Source organism: Neophocaena asiaeorientalis, unplaced genomic scaffold (genome assembly GCF_003031525.2).
Source record: "Neophocaena asiaeorientalis asiaeorientalis breed wild unplaced genomic scaffold, Neophocaena_asiaeorientalis_V1.1 scaffold52, whole genome shotgun sequence".
NCBI classification, from domain to species: Eukaryota; Metazoa; Chordata; class Mammalia; order Artiodactyla; family Phocoenidae; genus Neophocaena; species Neophocaena asiaeorientalis.
This window is the reverse complement of record NW_020173927.1, coordinates 4,838,065-4,861,198: the sequence shown is the minus strand read 5'-3', so window position 1 is coordinate 4,861,198 and position 23,134 is coordinate 4,838,065.

Sequence of the window (23,134 nt, the reverse complement as noted above, 5' to 3'; positions counted from 1 at the left end):
GAGTCCACCCTCTCTCTCCTGTGACCCTAAAGAACGGGGAAGCATAACCTCCCATCTGCACCGCAGATCAGGAATAACTCCTAGAAACACGGACCTATGAGGGTCTGTGTACAACAAAGTTTGCCTACAGCCCGAGCAGGCTGGGAATCCTCTACAGAATATCACTGGGAGGATTTCTCCACCACCAGGAGCCCTGATCTGAGGAACGTCCACCTGCAGTGACTTGTTTTTGTTTTTTTAAAATCAAATAGGCAGCTTGAGAAATCTAGGATGTAGGAGCTGGAAGGACACAAGATGGTTTTAACCTAATATCCACATTTCTGCTGACACAATCTGAGGCTCGGAGGGGTCCATTATTTGTCATTTGGCCATGGAGGTGGTTACTGTAGGAGTGTATCTTCAGATGCTCTTTGCACTGTCACAGGCACCTGGAGGAAGTGCAGGTTCAACAGCTGTGTGTATCTGAGTGGCAAGACATAAACTGTATTTTCTACAATTCAGTGTCAACTCCATTCACGTAGCCATTTAATCTAGTCTCTTTCATGTAATTATGCATTATTGAGTCCATTCAGGTTTCAAACAAATCAGGTTAGGAAACAAGAGTCCCATGTCCCCCACTGTCCCCGTTCCAAGGGAACTTGCTGTGTGTCCTCCAGTGAGGAAGGAGCAGCAGGACCGGCCCCCATTGTCCCTCTTCCTCTGCTGGCCACTGTCTCACAGGGCATCCCTCCCTGCCACAGGCTTTCCACCTCGGAGTTCCATCTTCATGGACATTGAATAATTGTCACCTTCCTGCAATGTTCTGAGTCCTGGATGGAGGACGTCAGCCGTGGTCAACATCCCAGACCCGGAAAACAGCCTCTGCTAACACATTCTTTGTATTGATGAGAAGAGAGTTTGACTGACTTGCCTAAATTCACACAGAGCAAGGAGAGGATGGGGCTGAGGTTCAAAGCCCACCCTGAACCATGAAATTACCTGGTTTCCTAGCCCAGCCTCTGGCAGTCCCCTCTCAGACCTGGTCTGCACAGCCAGCAGATCTCAGTCACGTTCTCACTCTTTTGAGGGTGGAGGACTTCTCAGGGTGTCCCTCTGGGCTGCTGAAAGGAGAGTCAGGCTTTGCCTTGGATCTTTCTGACCTGAATCAACCGGCTGGTCTGCTTCTCTCACGACTCCCCTTCCACGGGGTCATCGGGATGTATGTGTAAGGTGGGGGGGACCTACCCTGAGCTACAGGAAGCAAGGATGAGTCACCCTTGCTCCTCCATACCCACCTGGACTCCAGTCACCCTTCTCTCCACACTCTTCACAGTGAAAAATCCTTCTCAAAGACCTTCACCAGGAATTCACTTTATTACTCTCTGCTCTTGACACTTGAAAAGTGTTGATATATTTGCTTAGAACAGAGAAGGCTTGAATCTCCCCTCCTTGTTGTAGGATGAACTGATAATAAAATCTTCATAAAGTTTTAAAAGCATCCAAACTCTACTTCTTAAGACTTCTGGATTCTTGAATTTTTAGATCTTATTTTTAAGTGTTTTTTAGAATTAAAACAAACAAAAAAAACTTATCTACCCCAAATTACTGTTCTTGCAATGGGAAGGATGGGCTTTAAAGGAAGTGTCTCTGAACATAGGCATAACACTCATTTACATAAATCTTAGCAATATTTTTTTGGATCTGTCTCCTAAGGCAAAAAAAAAAAAAAAAAGAAAACCAAAAGTAAACAAATAGGACCTAGTTAAATTTAAAAGCTTTTGCACAGCATAGGAAACCATTGACAAAAGACAACATTTCGAATGGGAGAAAATATTTGCAACTGCTATGACTGATAAGGGATTAGTATCCAACATACATAAATAGTTCATAAAACTCATATCAAACAAACAAACAACCTTATTAAAAAATGGGCAGAAGACCTGAAAGGACGTTTTTTCAAAAGAAGACATACAGAGGTCTAATAAGCACATGAAAAGATGCTCAACATTGCTAATTATTAGAGAAAGGTAAATCAAAACTGCAATGAGGTATCACCTCACACCACTCAGAATGGCCATCATCAAAAAGTTGGCAAAAAACAAATGTTGGAGAGGCTGTGGAGAAAAGGAAACCCTGTACACTGTTCGTGGGAATGTAAATAGGTGCAGCCACTGTGGAAAAGAGTATGGAGGTTCCTCAAAAAACTATCCTGCTTTCCCAGGACAGCATGTCATTTTCTATAAAAGCATAAGAACTTTACAAGTATGCTGACATTTCTCCCCTCCCATCTCCAGTGAACTTGTCACACCTATTACTTTTGCATATTATAGACTACACTATAACTTTTCATTATTGTCAAGAGCTTAAATAATAAAAAATCATATATGTATCCGTGTAGTGACCATTTCCAATTATTTCAATTTTTGCATTGATCTTTATCAGTCTCTTCTGCCTAAGGTTCTTCCTTTAATATTTTTTCTTGTATACCTTTTTTTCTTGTGTACCTTTTATGAGAATTTTGTTCAGCTTTTGTACATCTGAAAATATCACTATTTCACTTTGCTTTTGAAAGTTATTTTTGCTGGGTATAGAATTCTCGGTGGACAGCCCTCCTCCTAGCCAGCACCTTAAAGATGTCCCACTGTCTAAAAAGATACTGTCTGTAACTTGCATTGTTTTCAACAGGAAATCTGTCATTCTTATCCTTGTTTCTGTGTAGCTAGCATTATCATTTTTTTCCTTTAGTTGCTCTTAAGATGCCCTTTATTGTCACTTTTTGCTAGACACCCTCTAAATGGTCCTGAGTGAGTCCCATATCCTGGCATCCATGTAGTATGTCATCCTTTCCCTTGAGTGTGGATTGGACCTATTTCCTCACTTCTAATGAATAAAATGTGTCAGAAGTGATGATATAGTTTCTCAGTCTGCTCAAGATGCTATAATGAAATATCACAAACTGACTGGCTTATAAACAACATAAATTTATTTCTCAGTCCTGGAGGCTGGGAGTCCAGGCTCAGGGCCTCTGAATTGTCACGTGAGGGCTCTCTTCCATGTTATGGACTCCTCGTTGTATCCTTACACTATGGAAAGGGCAAGGGTTAGGGAGCTCTCTCAGGCCCCTCTGTACCAGGGCACTAATCCCATTCATGAGGGCTCCACCTTCATGACCTTGGCAACTGTCAAAGCCCACATGTCCTAATAGCACTCACATTGGGTATTAGGATTTCAACATATGTATTTTGGAGAGAGACATTCAGACCATAGCAGATATCATTTCTGAGATTAAATTACAAAAGTCTCTGTCTTCTGTCTGTGTCTCTCTTTCACTTTGATGGAAGCCAACTATGTGTTATGAGCTACCTTATGGAAAGATCCAAGTGGCAAGTAAGTGATGTTTTCAGCCAGTTTTTACTGAGAACCTGAAGCCTGACAACAGCCACTGCATGGATAAGTTTAGGATCAATTTCTCTCCCAGTCTATCTTCAAAGTCCTGATCAACACCGCAGTTACAGTCTTGTTAGAGCCAGAGCCAGAAGCAGCCAGATAAATTTTGAGATTATAATACATATTTAAAGTCACTAAGTGTTGGGGTGATTTGTTACATAGCATAGATAGTTAATTTATAGGTTTTGAACAATTTGATTAGGATGAAACTTGGTGTGATTATTTTCATGTCTCTCCTACTTGGGATTCATTATACTTCTGTGGTTTAAAGTTTTTATCAAATTTTGAAACTCTATGGCTACTATACTTCAAACATTTTTCCTGCCTTTCTCTTTTTTGCTGACTTCAATTATAAACTTATTGGTCTGTTTGAAATTGTTCCATATCTGATAATGTTTTGTTCATTTTTCAAATCTTTTCTTTCTGTCATTCTTCCAGGTGTCTCATTTTAAATAGTTTCTACTGTAATATATCACTAGCATTTTCTTTTGCAATGTCTAGTGTCCCATTAATTGCACTCAGAATACTTTTCATCCGAGATGTTGCAGTTTTTGTCTTTATATATTCAACTTCAGTGGGGTTTTTTTATAATATTTTCTGTGCCTCAAGTTAACATTTAGTACATATGGAATACCATTATAATAATTGTTTTAATGTTTGTCTGCTAATTCCAATGTCTATGTCAGTTCTGGGTTAATTTACACAAATTTTTCTCCCTATCATAGATCATATTTTTCTGAATGCTTGTTGAGTATTTTTTTTTTTTAATACCAGTCTTTGTGAACTTCACCTTGTAGAATTTTGGATAATTTTGTACCCTGGTAAGTATTGTTGAGTTTGTTCTACTATGCAGTTAAATTGACTGGAAACAGTTTATAACTTTGGGTCTTGCTTTAAAAATTTACTTGGTGGATCCAAGCTATCTTTTGTCAAGAGCTTACAATTCCCTATTGCTGAGTGCCCTCCCAAATACCTCATGAATTATGAAGTTTCCACTCTGGCTGGCAGAGTCAAGCCCAGGTCTCAGCTGTTTGTGAGGGCTGAGTTCTATTTTCCTGTGCTCTTTTTGGGGGGGTTCTTTCCCTGTTTTTGGTTTCCTCATACAAATTAAGTGGTCTGCTGAGTACTCCAAGGAGACTGCACATCTCCAGAGCACTTCCTCCATCACTCTGCACTGCAAACTCTACCCATTCTGTTCTTTCTGAACTAGTAGATCTGTCTTCTAGATGTGATTTGTTAAAGGTCAAAAAACAGAATTTTACTCACCATATAATACTTATTCCTTAAACCTGAACTTCTGTGAACCAAGGCAAATAGTTTTTTTTTTTTTTGGTTGTTAAAGAGGAAAAGTATCTTGGGGAATGAAAGGAGACAGTCCTTCTCACATGAGACTAGGATTACAGAGACCCCAGCCTTTTGTAAGACCTCATATTGCAGAAGCTGCACCTTCTTAGTTGACTTGTTATTATCTCCAGCAACAAAATAAGACATCTTTAATTTTTTTCTACCTTACAGAAAGACTGAGACCGTGCAAGTATAAATTTTTAAAAAGTATGTGATATCTGGAAGTCCTTTGTGATCTGGCCAAACCACCTAGGGCTCCATGGACAGTGCAGCTTTCATCTGTTTCATATGAGGCAGCAAAGAGAAGTTACTGAGACATTTACTGAAATTTGATTGTTGGGCTATAAGATGTATTGAAGATAGTTTAGATTTGATAAAGAATTACATAAATTTGATTATTTGTCAAAAATATAGGAAATATAATTATGCAATTTGTGGTGCATATATATAATCTGTGACATATTTAAGATTTATGCAAATTCTGCTCTATTTAGTAACTTGAAACTTCCCCACTAGTAGATGAAGTCATTCTCATAGTAGATTCTGCTTTCCTTATCTTTACTCCAAATATTTTTATTTTTACAATTTTACTAAGTTTAAAAATATTTTAAAGTATATATTACAAAAAAATTAAAAGTATACATAAAACCTCGATAAGACATTGACCTTTATTATATTAACCTTTTCCAAACTGTAAGATTCAGCCGCCCCATCTATCAATGTCTAACTTAATAGATCCAATCACCAGTTCTAAGTTTATTTTAATTAGAACTTTTAGCTGGGTTGCTGCATTAACACATTTGTTCTTTGTTTAAATATTCCCTAAATGATGAAACTCTCAAGGTATTTCTTAAGAGTATGGAGACTAAATTGCTTTAATGGATATTGTATAACAGAAAAATAGTAAATCATAAGGGAAACTTAAGAGACACTTTGAAGATTATTTTATACAAATATTTGGGAAACTCATGTGAAATATGATACTATCTCATGGATCTGACAGTCATAACTTAGACTTATTCTATACAATTACAGCCCAACTGGTCTCAACAGAACTTCAGGTGTATCTTAACCATCTCACTGTCAAAGGGGATGGGCTTAGATTTCCTAAATTGTTTGCACCAAACCAAGCCAGAGGATGGGAGAGATCAAACGATTTTAATCACTAGGATCATATGAGTGAAGCCTTAAAAGCCTCATTTATTTATTTCTCTCTAAGGAAGAAGGGCACTAGCCGGGCATGGTAAAGCATATACCAGCCCCGTGTCTGTTCTCTCCAAGGGTGAGACCAGTGGAAGCCTCTCCAGAGGGCCGGCCAGGCATTGCCAGGATCTCAGAACATCTCTTTGTGTTCCCACTGGTCTCTCCCACGCAAAGCAGCACAGCTGTGTTATTCTCACATTGATCTGGACAATCAAGTTTGCATTCAAATGCACAATTCAAATCATCTCCCCAAAACATAAATGCATCCCAGTCTGTTATCTTGCCAATAACCAACTCATGGGTTCTAGTCTGCCCCTCAGAGACATACACTCCTTAGCCACAGAATATTAAAGTTGCTTTTTGTAAAATAAATAAAACAGAATCACTAAGCAGTATGTGTCCAAAGGCTCTGATAAGAGCTCTGTGTGTTAGGTCTGTGTGTCAGGATGGTGTGCACTGTCCCTCCCACCCCACTGCTGTTTGGAGGGCTTACACCTGACTCTGGCTTCTGGGAGGGCTTTCAGTCACTTTAGAAACCAGGGAAACATATGTCCACAGAGTTGTCAGGGGGCTTTCAGAGCATCTTTAGCTGGAGAGTCATGTTAACAGATAGGAAAATGCTAAAGACCAGAATTCTCCCACTGCCACATATTGGAGAGAAAAATTCATTTTAGGATAATGCTTTTTACCCTGTGTCCAATGGCTTTCTTAATATCATCCATTCTATCACTTTGTATTTGAAACACTTTAAGCTAATGTTATAATTAGGGACAAAATTGTCTATTTCCCCAAATAGAAAATGTAAACATGTAGTTTGTTTCTAGAAAATAATGTCATAAATGGTTTGAGGTTCAATTTTTGAAATAAACAATGAAATCCTTTTCTAATCTTGTGTTTCAGAATTTCATTGATGAAATCATTATAAATTAAATAATGAGTCCTTTATTATGTTTCAAACAACTTGGAGGAAGGGACAGATTCTGGAGGAATCTCTGTGTCCTGTGATGTTCCTAGCTCCAGGCCCATATGTAGTAGGAGCTCAGTAAACACTTGGCCACAGCACTGAATATGAAGCTTTTGAGCATTGGTTTGTTTGATTGACTGTTTACCCTTATGGCATATTTTAATTCACGTTCTAATGAGCCAGGTTATTGATAGAATTACCTAGTCATCCTCACAGTGGAATCCTAAAAAAGTTATGAAATGGCATATTAGCTAAACATTTCATAGTGTCCCAAATCTCCTCCCTCCCTCTCTCCTTTCCTCCTTCCCTCTCACCCTCCTTCCTTCTTTCCTTCCCTATGAGTAGGGGAAGTGAGGGAAGATGTAGCCTGCAGATTCCTCTATTTACATAAATTTTTCTGTTGCATCTTCTTGGAAGGGTTGAACAGAGCCTTGTGCTGCCAAACTATTTCACTTTTACCATAAAGCCCAATTTCCTAAATACTTCTAATTTGTCTTTCTCTTGCCATTCATGGGTTCTTGGTTCCCAGAATGAATGCTCTGTACAGTCTAGGTTCTCATGCTCATTAACACCTCAGCTGATTTTGTACCTTTTCGAGCTTTCTGGTACATGTGAACTTCTTTGAAGTTTACACATTTTATATTTTGTTTTGGAATTTGTTGTTTGATTTAGTAGAGGGAAAAATTAGCTTGGATTTAAGTAAGAAAGGTCACTCTCTCATTGTCATTGAGTCAGTTTGTTTCTGTGATAGTTAAAGAATGAGAAGACTTGCACAAAAAATTCTCATTCAAAAAATATTTTGTAGTAGGTATCAAGTAATGAAAGAAGGCAAGTCGATCAATCAATCAATCAATATTCTTAAATGCTTTTCATTGGACACTGGGATATGTGCTCTAATATGAAGTATGTTGGGCCTGATGTTTAACAACATACAGTACAGTCTTTGTCTACAAAGGCTGTGATCTTCTGAGGGAGGAAGCCATCCTATCTTCTGTGTCATGTCCTTACTGGGAATCTTCACAGTTGCTGTCTTGTCTCAACTCCAACACAAATGCTGTCTAATCTCACAGACCTTCTGTAGAGATTCCAGGTCCCAAAATAAAATCAACAGAGAAATGGAATATTTAGGTATTTTCCATATGACACAGAACCTTCAGATATTTCACTGTTCACAGAGGAAAGCAGCTTTTTTGTTTGTTTTTTGAAAGTTTAATCAAAAGTCATGAAACAATCTATATAAGAATGTGAAATTAACAGATCACAAATGCTAACATTTTTTTCCTCAATTATACCAGTCTGAGTGTTTTGAAAAACTTGTCATAATGTAAGATGAAATAAAACTAGATATTTTTCTGACTCTGTGAAAATTATCAAGCTAGCTGTGCATGAGTACATAAATCAACCCTTTAACTCTGTCAATACCCAGGTATCTCAATCTTGGCAGGATTGATGTTTGGGGCTGCATTATTCTGTGCTTGTTGCTGTCCTTGTGTTGTGAGAAGTTTATCAGCATCCCTGGCCTCTACCCACTAGATGATAGTAGATTCCCTCATCTCAGTCACGATAATCAAAAATGTCTCCAGTCATTGCCAAATGCTCCCTGAGGCAAAATCAATCTTGACTGAGGACAACTGATCTATGTAATGGGATATAACACCTCAAATATACACACAATTCTAATATCAATTTAGGAGGTACATGATTATAACTTTGTGTCTCGAGTTAAATGGACAAAACATTCATTCAATTGATTTTTTTCCCCTTTTCAAGGGGTTCCTTTAACTTGGAGCAGGCATAGTAAGAGTTCATCCTGATCTATCAATCAATCTCCCTTGCAGTGGGTTCTTTTACAACGCCCATGGGGCTAACAGATGGAGGTATCTCCATAGCACCCTTTGATGTTTAGACCAAAGCAGGAGGACACCACACATTCGGCATCAAGGCCAGAAACACAGGGAGAGACTTGTAAGGAGGGTAAGAGGGTGAGGGACAACCAGGGGTCAGCATGACATTCAGACCAATTCAAAGCCACCAGTCAGTTCAGCAGGAGACAAAGGTGTCTACGCTGTGATGATCCGGTCATGCTGGGCTTAAAGCAGCAGTGAAGAAATCAAAACAAGGCCTGGGGGGCCAACCTCTCTCTTCTTTACCACAACAACTCCTAGTCATTCTAACTGCACATTTGAAAAGGCCAGTGGAAGCCATTTAGGAAAGAGTGACCCTAGAAGTAGGCACAGGGGGCTCTGGAGTATGGGAAGAGAAGCCACGGTCATTTGGCACCTGCGTGGTGTGACAGAAACACGTGATTCTGAGGTCACCCTGAAGCTCATTGCATCAACATTCCCAATCTTGGACTCCTACAACAGGATAAGAGTGCCTGCCTTTCATTTCTTCTGGTAGAAGGGTTGGGTAATAACACAGACCCAACACTAAAGATATGTTCCCTCTCTCTTAAAATTTATCTCAGTGAATTTTCTGTATCTATGTAAATATATCTACATGCATTTTACATATACGGCAGAAGAACTTGGTCTGTTTAGCACAATAAATGAGAGGGTCTGGGGAACACAGCAGTTGCTTTTACTGTTTTGGGGCTGCCTCTCTGAGGGGGCTTGTGTGTCTCCCCAGGTGAGTAGAACAAGGATCCACGAGTGGAATCTTCATATGCTGCTCTTAAAGGTGGGAATGTGGGGTCACATCCAGTCCAGTGACCTCTTTCTCCACCTCAGGATTTCTGTGAGCTCAGAAGCCACTTCCCCACTGTAGGCATGATAGATCACTGTGGCCCAGTGAACCACAAAATCTGTTCCAGTGCTTGGCTATCATGGTTGATGGAATGCGAATGCAGAGAAGCAGAAAATAAGCTCTGCACCAGGCTCTTATTCAAGCCAGTGCTCCACAGTCTAATGAGCCTGTAACTTTCCCCCTTCCATGACAGTAGACATGCCCTGCAGTATTGTTTCAGCCAAGGGTTGATATGTTATCTTGGTAGTAACCGCATCCATATTTCGCAATGAAATCACAGCTGGAATTTACCTGAGAGGATCACCTGACTTTTCTTCTCTCCATTCTTCTTAAATATATGGCAATCGTTTATCTATCCAATCCCCATATGTAAACACACACACACACACACACACACACACACCACAGGAAGATGAATATATACATCTCTATAACAGGTGTTCTTCTGTCAAGTTTAAGATTCCTCTTGCCAAATTATCAAGAAATGCAGTACCTCTTTCCTGAAACTTCCACCCCATGTCTGACTTTCCCCAGAACGCTCGTGTCTGATTGAATTCTCATGATGTCACAAACTAGGCAGAGAAAGAATGCAGAGCACAAAAAGTTGACCAGAGAGCTTCTGGTTTGTATTCATGTTTGCATCTATGTTGCCTGGTAGGCCTTTGTCCATCATGGTGCTGATTTGCTTAATTAAATATGTCACCTGCAGGGACCCCCGAGGACCTCTATGCTCCAGACACAGGGGTGTCTTTCTCCAGCTCGTGCTGCCTGGGCTTCCCAAGGCCTAAGTGCCACGTCCAGGTGGTTGCGTCAGAGCATATTCTAGCCTAACCACACACTGTGCAGGAACCAGTCATGCCCTGTGAGCTGCACCCCACGGCACAGTCCCCTTCCCTGTGGTGAGCCCACTGGGGTGCCTGGCCTCCTGTTCTGCAACAGACAAGAGTCTGAATCAACCCAATCTGTTCATTTTCTTCCACTCATGATGATCCTCACCTGGGCAGGACTGTAGACATCTCTAGCCCTCCTTCCCAAAGACCCTTGGATCATGTACTATCTACCTTCCAGATTCCCATGACAACTTGACATGCTAGGGCCGTAGGGAGAGGCAACCTTGACCAGACTCAACCAGGGCAGTGAGTGCCCACTTATAATGAATGTTCATAAGGTTCTTGGAAGATCTAAGGTAGACCTTCTCTAAGATGACTTTGTGTGATTCAATTAAGGAAAAGTAAGATCCAACTCATCAAGACATACAAAACTTCCTTACTTCATACATACATACACACACACACACTCAGATGTATGAATAGGCTGCACTTTAATAACTAAATCAATAAGCCATGTAAATATTTAGGTAAAGTGTTCCCCAAACTGCCCGGATCTACATGGTGGGTGCTTACTTGTACAGCTAGCACTGGTATTCTTTCCATCATTATTGTTTTCAGTTAGTGTATTTCATATATGTTATTAAACTTCCCTGTGGTTCTCTGTATTTATTTACTTCTCTTTATTGAAAGATTTATTCCCTTCTTTCTGTTGAACACTGGCTGCAGTCCTAGCAATGAGTCCTGCTTGGAAGAAGAGCTGTGAGTGATAGTAACCCATATAATGTTTCTTACTGTAGATGTGTAAAATCTAAAATTATGATGCAACCATAATTTCAATTCCTAAAATAAGGTTTGCTCTGTTAACTACTGCTTTAGATAATTTAAATACAGACCACAGTCTAGGCCACATTGTCATAGGTTTGGTAAACTTGGCATTTGATTCATTTTGGGTGGTATTTTAATCAGACACAAAATTTTAGGAGTGTGATTTGTCAAATGTATATTGAAAATACATTGAAAAATACTTAAAAACTGAAACATCTTTTAACACAGAAATCATTTTTCTGAGATTTTCTTTCCTAAGGAGATAACTAAGGTATACAAAAGATATAAGGATAAATACAATATGAATTCAGTGGACTGCATGATAACAAACATTGGAAACAACCTAAATTTCAATAATGATGGGATTTTAAAATAAATTAATAGTGATAAAACAGAATGTTAAAGAGTGTCAGAAAGTACCTGTGTTATCCATGTTATGTGCAGCTCTCATTTCAGCATGGTGAAGACACACAGAGAGTGCTTATAACAAAGCAAACACCCAGAACACTCAAATAGTAATAATCTGCCTTTCTTCGGATTTTTTTTCAAAACTTAAAGTAGTACTAAACTGAAATATGATACTATTAGTTAGGTGTGTTTCTTTTCCAGTACAGTTTCTCTCCCTACTTCCAGTCAAGAATCATGTGCAGCATTTTTTTATAATCCATGATTTTATCTTTACCATAAAGAAATGTATCTACTTTCTATCTATTTATAAACAAGTATTGTCCCTCAGCATTTCAAAGATGTATTTTTTCTGATTTTCCAGGTTTTGTAGTTGTGGAGGAGATGCCTAATGACAATGTAATTATCCACATTAGTGATTATAAGTTTTTTTTTTCTTTTAAATCTCATGCATTTTCTATTAATTTATTTTTGTGCAATTTCATTAAAATGTATCCATTTTACATTGTATTTTTTCTTCTCAGCACTGGATATATGCTGAATATCTAAAAGCCATGGAAAAAATGCATGACTGTTATCACTTTAAGTATTGTCCATCATTTCTTTCTTTCTTTTGTTTAAATTTTTGAACTTTTATTTTTCTCTGTGATGTGTGTGTTTTTAATCATTGTCTTCACATTTGCTAATTCTCTCTTTAGCAGTTTCTAATCTAGAATTTATCTATTCTATCAAGTTTTTAAAAACGTATTTGTTTTCTATATTTTATTTTAAGAATTTTTAATTGATTCTTTTAAATATTAAATGTATTTTTAATCCTTTCATTTATTTTTACAGATGATACTTATTCCTTCATGTATTTGTTTCTTGAATAATTTAAACATTCTATCAATATTATTTCTGGACTATTCTGTCATTTCAATTTTCTGGTGAGATATTTCTCCCATTTGGAAAGATTTTTCTTTTTTCCTGTATCTTCTCAGCTCTTCATTTTTCTCATGTGCATTAAAATGTGTTGTGACAATCCATGTAGAGCAAGGTCTCCTTTTTACTCAATTCAGAACCAGATCCTGGGTTGTTAGCTTTGGATCTTGATCCACAAAGACTGCAAAGATTCCAGATTGAGCCAACTTAAGTCCTCTCCTGGTTCCTGGGTTCTGGTGTTTCTATGGTTTCCTGCTGTGGCAGACAAGCAGTTCAGTTCTGGAAATGACTCTGACCATTTGAAGATTTTTAAAGCCTCTCTTAATGGGAAATCTCTCCTACACAATTAAAGTGTTCCCCATTTTTCCTATTTCTGTTTACAGAGCCCAGCAAGCCTTTGACTTTATTCCTTTCTCATTGTCATGTGTTTAAGCTTCCTCTTTGTCTCTCTCTCTCTCTCTTTCTCTCTCTTCCCTCTCTCCCAACCTTCCAATATATATAGATATTAATATTCAGTTATGCTACTTTCAAACTCCCAGCTAAATCTGACAACTATTTGGATATTACTTTGTGTTGCTTTCCACTGTCTTCCATGGGTCACTGGGAGCCATCATCATGTTTATTCCCTCAGAGATCTGCTTCGTTCATTATGGTCAAGTATTCCAGCCTCATTGATGCGATCCCCTTTGGACCTATTGGAGTCAGTGTACCCCTTAACTCTGGGCTCCCTGCTACCCTCTGTTTAAACTGCACAACGGTGTGCACAGTGGGGACCCAGCACCTCTGAAAATGTGGTGCAAATGACTGGTCATGAAAAATCCTATTGAATTAATATATTAACACCCATTCAGATGTGACCAGAAATTAACCTCTATAAGGACAGTGATCTTTGTCTGTTGGTTCATGGTCTCCAGCACCCTCAGCAGTGCACAAAGCAGGGACTCAGTACCTGTGCTCTGAATGGATTGATGAGGTCCTGAGGCTCTGCACTATATTATTATCACAGAGAGAGTGTGGCATGTTTGTCAGTCTGAGGATGAAGAATTGAAAATGCCCCATGAACAGGATTATTCCACATCGATGTTGTATATCACGTCTCTCCCCTATTCCCAGCGTGAGGCTCTTCTCTTTCTATTCAAATTTAACTCAAATGTTCCTTGGAAATTCACAGATGATTTTAGAGCTCAAGTCAAGAAGAAGAATATTCAATTGGAATCTCTAAGGTAATTTCCATTAAGTATGTTGTTTGATAGCATGAAAACAGATGGGAAGAAAATATCTTCATCTCTTCCTTATGGTTCACTGGAAATAAAAAGTTAGAAAGTTGTCATAAGATGAGGTCTATAATTTAAAACAATTTGGGTTGATTTCACAGTTGGTTAAGCAATTCTTTCAGTTTCGTTTTGCATTGTCAGAAACTAAGATGGAAGCTTCGTCTGTGACTGTTAATTATTATCTTTTATCACAGCCATGGCACTTATGATTTTTTTTTTGCTGTAGTGTTCTCTATAATTCAGTGTTATTGTCAAAATGTTTATTTCTGCCAAAGTTTTTTTTTTTTTTTTTTTTTTTTTTTCTAGCAGGGATATCACCTCCACTTCCCATTTAAAATTTAAAGCAAAGCAAAGCCTGCAAAACTTGCATGGGGCATCTCTGCTTGGGATATGACACCTCTGCTTGGGATGTGGCATCACTGTATGGTCCCCACTGCATCCATTATCAACATCACATTGATTTCCCCCCATAGCTGGGTACTGGGTAGGTCCCCCCCCACACTCACCAAGTCACCCTGACTATTTCTGTTCTCAATATAAATGCAATGCATTTACTTTATGAAATATCTGGAGAGCACACACACACAAAAGTGCACAGAAGAAAATAAAAATCTGCTGTAATTATACCATCAAGAGAAATCCTCACAATTATTTTTGGAGGTATACCTGGTTCTTAAACATGTTTTTGAGAATCTCTTTAACCAGTTACCATTTTATTGTGAGGCTTTTCCCTTATATGGAAAGACACTTTGAGAGTGTTATTTTGTGGCTGAAGAGAATACCCTCTAATGATGCACTGAGGTAACTTACCATCCCTTTAACAGGGGATGTAGTTATTGTTTAAAATGTTTTATCACAAATAAGGATTTTTGATTCTGTTTGCAAATACACACTTGTTTACATCTCTATTTAACTGGCATACATTTCTAGAAATCCACACCTTTTAGGAATAGTCACTAATTATCAGAATGATTTTTTTCTTTTGGTAGAAAGAAGTATTTTTTTTTCCTATCAGGATAATCAAAAAGAGGGTGGTATAACACCTTCTTTAAGATGAAGAATTTAATTAAATAACAAATTTTAAATGCCTTAAGGTTAAGCTGATTTTTATTTAACTTAGACATTACAGCAAATCACAAAAACCATGATTTAAGTTTACCATCTCAGAAACACAGTTCCCTCTCTCTTCTTCTCCATTTAGAACTTCTTCTGACTTTGGGGGTTACTTCTGGGGCTGACCCAACGTGGCCCTGAGCTGCAGTTCAGGCCCGGGAGCATGTGAGTGGATGGAGATACGGATGGGGAGACGGAGGATGGGCATGCGAAGACAGATGGTCCTTGAGGATGCTTTCCTGACTCCCTGGAGCAGATTACCAGTGAGGCTGTGATGCAGCAGCAGTGCTCATTTCTAATATCATTCAGTTCCTGTACAGGTTGGATTGTGTCCCACAAAAGACATGTCGAATTTCTAATTTCTGGTACCTGTGAATGTGACTATATTCGGAAATAGGATCTTTGTATACGTGATTGAGTTGAGATGATGTTAGGGTGGGACTAATGCCATCTGACTGGTGTCTTTGTAAGAAGAGGAGACACAGATGGGAAAGGTCTTGTGAAGATGAGGTGGAGACTGAAACAGTGTGTCTGCAAGCCACATACAGAGCACCAAAACCAAGGGCTGTGTCCAGAAGCTAAGAGGGCGGCTCGGAACAGGTTCTCCCCTGGAGCCCTCAGAGGGAGCACGGCCCTACCCACACTTTGGTGTTGGACTTCTGTCATTCAGATGGTGAAAGAATACATTTCTGTTGTTTAAAGCCATCCAGTTTTGGTCCTTTATAATGGCAGCCCAGGAGCTAGTTCAAGGCCCAAGGAGTCTGGTCATTGAGGACGGAGGTACAGACCAGGCAGCATTAAAAGAAACAAAGCCTGAAAATGCATCTTCAGACCTCCCATGTCCTCCCTGTGCAGCGCTGGTGGATTTGGTGCCTAGAGCCTTGTTAAGGGCTGATGTGGCTGCTGCATGCAGGTGCGTGTCCTCCCTCCCTCAGCCCAGTGATGTCACTCTTCCCCCTGTGTCCTCTCTGTGAACCTCTCAGCCAGCGTGTTGGAAATGCAAGCACAATCCCAGGCAGAGTTGCAGGTTAATTTCATGCCAGACCAGCCCCTGCTGACACGCTGAGTCATCTCTCTTCATTTCCATCAAGCACACTTGCCTGCCTACAGGTTCTGGATTTTTGTTTGTTTGCTTTTTTCCTTTTCAAGTGGTCAAATGCCAACCTCTTTCATCATTAAAAACATAAGAACAAGATAGTCAACATTCTATGGTATTTGGGTTAACAACAGTCTGAAGGAGAACATCACAGTGTGAATATTATTGATGTCTCCCTCTCCATCCTCCACTCACTCTTCCCAAAGCTGCATTTAGATCTTGTTCTTATTGTCTCCCTTCTTCTCCTGGTCATAACCACCACCTCTCTCCTGTTTTGTCCTCTGCTTTATCCCTATTCTTCCTCTTCCCCTTTTGTGTTTCAAAATATTTGCAAACTATTTTGAAAACTACTGAAAAATGTTTGCAAAGTAGTGGCAAAATATTCTCAAATTTTACCAACTGCTTTTGAAGGACGGTGTAACACCTGCATTTGAAGAATCCATATGAAATTTAAATTTAAATCCTGGAAGGATTCCCCCAGTGGATTATGTAACAGCTGGTAATATACTATAAGCATGGGTATCTTATTGCCCCTGTCATGGTTGACATAGAGCAGCATGTGAATTCCCATAAAAAATTAGGATATATTTCTATTACTGTTTTACAAAAACACACTCTTTTTGTTGATTTAATTAGTACTCTTCTTTACAGACTGGTTATAATATTGAAGGGAGATATAAAATAATCCATGCTTGAAAGAGAATTTAGAAAACAAAAAGCACAATCATATCATCTTACAGGGCTCACACATGCTTTTTGAAATATTAATGAAACATTTGGCTCTTAAGGTATAAAAAGTTATAAACATTTGGTTTCCTAAGGTATAAACATTTGGTTTCCTAAGGTATAAAATGTTTGTTGGGAATAAAATGAATTCAAAGATCCGTCTGTGTACAAAGTCTATGAAGTTGATTTCAGAAAAGCCCGTTGTAGGATTTTCGAAACAATGTCATGTATGGCACCTGGGCCTCGGGTTTCAAAACAGAAACACATTTCAATCCTGGGTTGAAAAGTGCCTGGAATCACTAGATGCCAGAGCAGCAGGAAGACGAGCAGTGTCCTCCCTGCCAGGGTGAGGTCGCTTCCACCCCAGGACAGCTGGAACCCTGCATGTCTGCCTCATCTGAGGACCCAGTGCCTTGGTCATCCTTGGGCACAGCCGGGCGTGGAGTCAGTGGTGGACTCAGGACATATTGCTGCGTTCAGTGGAGACACTTCTAGATAATAAAGCAAACCATTAGGTTGAGAAAAGAATGTCAGTATGATATAGAGATTCCCCTTGGAATCAATGATTCTGTAGATTATGTATAAAGAAAGTTTCCCAGGTGTGGGCACTTCCTTCTTGATGTCAATTTGTCGACTGGACACAGTAAAGGGGTCACTTCCTAGGACAGAGCTTGATCACTGGGCAGAGATTCCTATTTCTGCTGATCAGAGCCAGTACCGCTTGTAGCCTTTATCCACCAAGTCTAGTACACGTCTGGCACGGCCATGGTCATAGTTTCCTCAATCCAATCTGGCTGGCCGTGTGAGAAGTTCCTGATGCCATCATATTAAAGTGGAGTTAAAAATGTAACTAGATGACCTACAATGAAGATTTCCCAATACTTTTTGCCATTACTCCTTTTTAGTATACATGGAAAGGTCCATGGGGAAGAGTTAGCAAGATGAAGTAGGTAAAGATGTCCTTATTGTTTTCTTTCCTTATAAACCAAGTTATAAAATTAATTATAGATTTTATGGGTCTGCCATCAATACTACACATAAAAATCCGTGAGCGTAGAAATTCCTGGTCTTTACACAGCAAAGTCCCCAACCCCAGACAGCCCTGCACACCACTTCCAATGAGATGAAAGAGCACCATCCCCTCCCTCCACACTGAATGTTAATCACGGTGATTTACACTCATTTTCTCAGTTGTTGACACCGTCCTCCTGTTACTCTACATGGAAAGACAGCTCTTGAACAGTTTTTTCTTTTTTCTTAACAATATGGTTAGTTTGAGAATTTGATAGAAGACTAAGTTAAGTGTCTTTGCGTAAGTCTTATTTCTGTCAGCACAACAAATTTGCCGCTTTTGTTTGCTTTTTTGACCCTAATCCCCTCTGACTCGTTATTTCAGACTGAAGAGTGGATAAAGCTTTTCTTCATTTTCTTAAGTGTTCTGAGGACTTAAGCTCCCATCAGGGCCTGTGCTCTTCAAATGTGCTGAGTGGTCATCTCTGAAGAGAGGGCTCTGGTAGGAACAAACGGGTTTTATCTGGAGATCACGAACCCACTGCTATCCTTCCTCACATTTCCTGTAAGGAAACTCTACCGCAGCAGCCTTTCGGGTGGGAGCTGTCCAAGGGACCCCCGCCTCCTTATTTAGGGTGCAGGTGGGTGGTATGGCTCAGGCTCTCCCCATCCATCATTCCGTTTGGGTACTTTCTTTATGGAGACTTCTCCTGGGGAGGCGGAGACCAGCCCTGGGAATGGTGCTCCAGGTCCAAGCTTGTTTTCTATCTTTATCTCAAGCCGTCTGCAGACCCCTGTCTTCATCCCTTTCCGGTGGTGCAAGAGGCCAGAGCTGGGGTCTTTCCTGTGGGTTCTAGATTACTTATCCAAGGTCCCTTAACTCTCCAGACCCCTCCTCCTCTACACACTATCCCCAGCCCATATGATTAGTATCCTTTGTTTAAAAATTGAAAAAGGAGAAGTATTTTCACAACTGCCTTTAGAAACCATTCCCACATGAAATGTGCCTTTCTCTTTTTCCTTTTTTGGTTGTGCCATGCGGCATGCAGAGATCTCAGTTCCCCAGCTAGGGATCCAAACCAGGCCCCCAGCATTGGAAGTGCAGTCGTAAACACTGGACTGCAGAGAAGTCCCAGGAAGTGTGTCTTTTGCCCCATCTGGGGATGACGAGCACGTGCTTCTCTGTGCAGGGCTCACAGAAGATGGTTAAGATCTGGTCACAAATGGTTATTCTATAGCCATCAGTAAGAAGGGGCAGAGCATTACACACACTCCAGATACTACTCTTAGTCATGCCACCAAGTAGATTTTAATTTTAGTTTTATAGTCAAGCTGACAAAAGTAGAGCCCTATAAAATATAGATGTTTACAAAGACATTCTGCTGGCCTGGAGATGTGGTCTGGAGCAGGCTCTGGATTCCCTGGGTCACTCTCACCAGTCACACTGTGACCCTCTTCTGTGTAGTGACCTCAAGTCCGGCCCGTCTTGTTGAGGAGCAGAATGTGGACGCAGCTGGGCTGAGGGGAGGGGTGTGCAGGGCCGGTGTGGATCGTGGACGGACCCTGCAGGCCTCTACCATCAGCTTAAGGCCTCCCATGAATTTTCCTTTGGGGCACATCACGACGTCACGTGGTCCCTGGGTCACACACCTGAACCTGGCTTAACCACTTCAAATAGGGGCCCAGAAAATTCAGTCCCCCTCCTAGAGCTTATTAAGATCACCCACTTAACCATTTCCAGGGCCCTTTCATCTGCTCTCTTGTGGGCCAAGACAGCCTCTCTGCTGTTTTTCTGCCACGTTGGTCTTCACAAAAGCAGCCAGTGCGTGCATTCATGTCTGGGGTAAGGAAGTCTTCTTGTAATCAACTAAACTGATCCTACAGATCTGGCAGAAGGGAATCCTTGTGGGCGATTCATGGGGTGAATACAAGCTTGCTCCTTTTCTGAGCTCTCACTCTCAGCCTTGAGTTTAAGATTGCAGCTTACACTGTCAAAACGCATGCTGATTTGATCCTCTTTCTTATAGGTCTGGATTCATAGACAAGCTGGCTCTGTCGTGGTGATAAAGGCCTATTCAATGTGGGGTCTGACCCGCGGAGACACGCGGTGATGCTGGAGTGGGAATGGAGCTCTTGCTCCCCCTACAGACCAGAAGCCGTAGGTTCATCACAGAGGCTGACTTTTTTTTTTTTTGAATGACTCTTTCACAACCACATCATTGGATGATTTATTTATCATGATGCATTAGTGAGCTTCAGAGTTTATGTGTGGAGGCCTGAAAGTCTCTGATATATAAACGGAAACCATTTCTCTCTCCTGGTGCTCAAGCAGCAGCGGGCCCGTCATCCCGGCCTTGGAGGGAGTTCTGGGTGGTGAAGGTGGACCCTCCTGGGAGATGCGCTCCCTGCCAGCTGCACGGGCCGAGGAGGGGATTTCACATGGTGTTCCTAGGAAACGTCACAACTTTCAGCCCGAGGTCTCAGTGGTCACTTTTGCAACAGTTCGGAGGAAAGAGCAGAGGGTTGCATAAGCCACTGGCAGCTGCACAGAGCCGGATTGGGTGCCTCTGTTGTCCAAAGGCTGGCCTTGACTTTGTGGCAGGGAGGCTCGGAACCAGCCTACCGTGGACGAAAGGGGAGGTGAATATGAAAAGATGTCTTTATATCTCTATATACATACACATATATAGCATATATATATATATATTATGTATACACACATAGTGTATATATATAATGTGTATATATACACACACATAGTACATATGTATTTTGTGTATATATATACATGCACACACATATAGTATATATATTATGTATATATACACACACATGTATAGTATATATTATGTATATACATACATATATATATTATGTATATATACACACATATATATATATATATAGTGTGTGTATATATATATATATATATATATATATATAATGTGTATATATATATATACACACACAAACACATGCATCCCAACTCCTAAGCCCAGACCCAGAGCTTGCATTGTCAGTGTGACTTCTTCTCAGTACTAATCAAGGTAGCAGGGTGTGGAGTAGAAGAGGAGCATCCTTTGTCCAGATGGGCCTCACCTGAGCAGGCAGTGGGCTCTTGAATCCAGACCCCAACACAAACACACACAGAAACATCATTTGGAAATGTGAAGAAAAACTGACTTGTCCTATTCAGTTTGCTGTGTCTCTTTTTGGACAGAAAAAGGAGGTGGCTGTATGCTCTGTCCTACTCCCCATTGCTACCCTTCAGAATAAACTGACATGGGAGCCCCGCCTTGGCCCAGTGAAGATGCAGGCTCTAATCAGATCCCATCAGCAGTGCACGCGGAGCTGGCATCATGGCCACCGCCAGGCTGGGTCTCTGCTTGACTGCTCAGGACCAAATGCTCCATCCTGCGAGGTGCTTCCTTCACTTTAAATGGTGCCTACACTTGGGTCAGTACCTGACAAGGCTGCCATTCCCACAGGATGGCATCCATGGATATGAGAGGATGGCTTTGTCTTCCAACCGGAGAGATTCTAAATCATGCCTGAGCCCCATATAGTCACCTGTCTCTGCAAACTTGCCTGATGCCATCCTAGAGACAGCCACCTAACTTTAATATATTCTTAGGACTACGTTATAGCAATTTCCAACCTGTAGAAAGGGAGTATTTAGTGGAGTTTCACAGTGTGTTTTCCATCATGGATGTAGTTTGACTCTGTTTTCAATATGCAGTTCAAATACCTCCTTAGCAGAACTTCTGCAGGTGGCAAGGGCAACTCTACCAATGGCCCAAATAGCTAAAGGTGTTCTTGTATAATAGTATTCAAGGAATTATTATGATTTTTTAATTAAAAAATTAACATAGCATAGACTTGTTATAGAGAAAGCAAAGTTGGATAATTATGCGAAGCAAAATACCAACATTGCCCTCTGAACCTCCCCCATCCTGTTTCTCAGAGGATACTGACAGTAGCGCTTTGTTTACATTCTCTGCATTGGAAGTCTTGATGAGGATTCCACAAGCCCCATCAAAACTCCACTTAGGACGAAGCCAACAGTACAGAATGTTTCTCCATCCAAGCTGCAAAACCCTCGAGGAAAAGCAGTGGCCATTTTCTTGAACAATGTATTTCTAATATTTCTAACACAAAATCATCGTCATCTCTACATCTTTTAGATCTACTGTTTGGAAAAGTAATATATGTCTATATTTCACTTGATAACACACACAAATCTTTCACCCAAAGATTGATTTTTCTTCACAGATTTTCCTTTTGACGTAGAAAAACTGGAAAATATCTGCATGCAAAGCACCGATCAATTTGTATTAGAGCAAATGGAATTAAAGATCCATATAAAAACATCTTGTAAAGTGGTATAAAGCACAATATAGAAAAAACACAATATAAAGTAAAAAAATATATTTTCCACAAATAAATTATGTCCCCAAAGATGAAGCTTATTCAAAATGCAAAGAGCAGCTAAATAAAGTGTTTTATGGAAGCTGCAGGAGGGTTTTAAGAATGTTTTTTAGTAGGCAAGGAACCCTGTTTTGCAGAGCTATAAAAGTTGCTTTCTTTCTTACCCTCAGAAAAGTTCTAAAGAATCTTTCCCGATTCTTGAACCTGCTGAGAGTCTGCAAAAATCCAGACAAACATTAAATTGCCTTCACGGTACATTCATTTTTAAGAGTTTATGACAAAACTTACACAAGAGACAAATACTGCCTATGCTATGATTTATCTAGGTAAATAAATAACTTAAAAGACAAACAACAAGATGCATTAGAAAGAGAATTGGGGTAGCTCTGACTCCTGTAGCTATAGCAGAAAATAACACTTGCCATACCTTACACATTAAAAATGTCCCACATTACTTTAGGAAAGAAAAACTGCCCATCTGAGCTTTCTTTATTTAAACATCAACAACAGAAAGAGGGCATCTGAGTAAGTCTGTGAAGGCACCAAAAGAAATATGATGACAGAATTAAAATGAGACCATTGGGCTTCCCTGGTGGCGCAGCGGTTGAGAACCTGCCTGCCAATGCAGGGGACATGTGTTCAAGCCCTGGTCTGGAAAGATCCCACATGCCGTGGAGTAACTAGGCTGCTAAGCACAACTACTGAGCCTGTGCGTCTGGAGCCTGTGCTCCACAACAAGAGAGGCCGCGACAGTGAGAGGCCCATGCACCGCGATGAAGAGTGGCTCCTGCTTGCCACAACTAGAGAAAGCCCTCGCACGGTA